Source organism: Gigantopelta aegis, chromosome 4, assembly GCF_016097555.1.
Source record: "Gigantopelta aegis isolate Gae_Host chromosome 4, Gae_host_genome, whole genome shotgun sequence".
Taxonomy (NCBI): Eukaryota; Metazoa; Mollusca; class Gastropoda; order Neomphalida; family Peltospiridae; genus Gigantopelta; species Gigantopelta aegis.
This window is the reverse complement of record NC_054702.1, coordinates 117222518-117224816: the sequence shown is the minus strand read 5'-3', so window position 1 is coordinate 117224816 and position 2299 is coordinate 117222518.

The window sequence follows — 2299 nt, the reverse complement described above, 5'->3', positions numbered from 1 at the left end:
TAAAGGAGTCAGTAACACTGTCAACACGTGGTTTACACACACATTATCTAACCAAGACGTACTAAAGGAGTCAGTAACACTGTCAACACGTGGTTTACACACACATTAACTAACCAAGACGTACTAAAGGAGTCAGTGACACTGTCAACACCTGGTTTACACACACATTATCTAACCAGGACGTTCTCAAGGAGTCCGTAACACTGTCAACACGTGGTTTACACACACATTATCTAACCAAGACGTACTAAAGGAGTCCTTAACACTGTCAACACGTGGTTTACACACACATTATCTAACCAAGACGTACTCAAGGAGTCAGTAACACTGTCAACACGTGGTTTACACACACATTATCTAACCAAGACGTACTCAAGGAGTCAGTAACACTGTCAACACGTGGTTTACACACACATTAACTAACCAAGACGTACTAAAGGAGTCAGTAACACTGTCAACACGTGGTTTACACACACATTAACTAACCAAGACGTACTCAAGAAGTCAGTAACACTGTCAACACGTGGTTTACACACACATTAACTAACCAAGACGTACTCAAGGAGTCAGTAACACTGTCAACACGTGGTTTACACACACATTAACTAACCAAGACGTACTCAAGGAGTCAGTAACACTGTCAACACGTGGTTTACACACACATTATCTAACCAAGACGTACTAAAGGAGTCAGTAACACTGTCAACACGTGGTTTACACACACATTATCTAACCAAGACGTACTAAAGGAGTCAGTAACACTGTCAACACGTGGTTTACACACACATTATCTAACCAAGACGTACTCAAGGAGTCAGTAACACTGTCAACACGTGGTTTACACACACATTATCTAACCAAGACGTACTCAAGGAGTCAGTAACACTGTCAACACGTGGTTTACACACACATTATCTAACCAAGACGTACTCAAGGAGTCAGTAACACTGTCAACACTTGGTTTACACACACATTAACTAACCAAGACGTACTCAAGGAGTCAGTAACACTGTCAACACGTGGTTTACACACACATTAACTAACCAAGACGTACTCAAGGAGTCAGTAACACTGTCAACACGTGGTTTACACACACATTAACTAACCAAGACGTACTAAAGGAGTCAGTAACACTGTCAACACGTGGTTTACACACACATTAACTAACCAAGACGTACTCAAGGAGTCAGTAACACTGTCAACACGTGGTTTACACACACATTAACTAACCAAGACGTACTCAAGGAGTCAGTAACACTGTCAACACGTGGTTTACACACACATTAACTAACCAAGACGTACTCAAGGAGTCAGTAACACTGTCAACACGTGGTTTACACACACATTAACTAACCAAGACGTACTCAAGGAGTCAGTAACACTGTCAACACGTGGTTTACACACACATTATCTAACCAAGACGTACTCAAGGAGTCAGTAACACTGTCAACACGTGGTTTACACACATTATCTAACCAAGACGTACTCAAGGAGTCAGTAACACTGTCAACACGTGGTTTACACACACATTATCTAACCAAGACGTACTCAAGGAGTCAGTAACACTGTCAACACGTGGTTTACACACACATCAACTAACCAAGACGTACTCAAGGAGTCAGTAACACTGTCAACACGTGGTTTACACACACATCAACTAACCAAGACGTACTCAAGGAGTCAGTAACACTGTCAACACGTGGTTTACACACACATCAACTAACCAAGACGTACTAAAGGAGTCAGTAACACTGTCAACACGTGGTTTACACACACATCAACTAAGCAAGACGTACTAAAGGAGTCAGTAACACTGTCAACACGTGGTTTACACACACATTATCTAACCAAGACGTACTCAAGGAGTCAGTAACACTGTCAACACGTGGTTTACACACACATTATCTAACCAAGACGTACTCAAGGAGTCAGTAACACTGTCAACACGTGGTTTACACACACATTAACTAACCAAGACGTACTCAAGGAGTCAGTAACACTGTCAACACTTGGTTTACACACACATTAACTAACCAAGACGTACTAAAGGAGTCAGTAACACTGTCAACACGTGGTTTACACACACATTAACTAACCAAGACGTACTCAAGAAGTCAGTAACACTGTCAACACGTGGTTTACACACACATTAACTAACCAAGACGTACTCAAGGAGTCAGTAACACTGTCAACACGTGGTTTACACACACATTAACTAACCAAGACGTACTCAAGGAGTCAGTAACACTGTCAACACGTGGTTTACACACACATTAACTAACCAAGACGTACTAAAGGA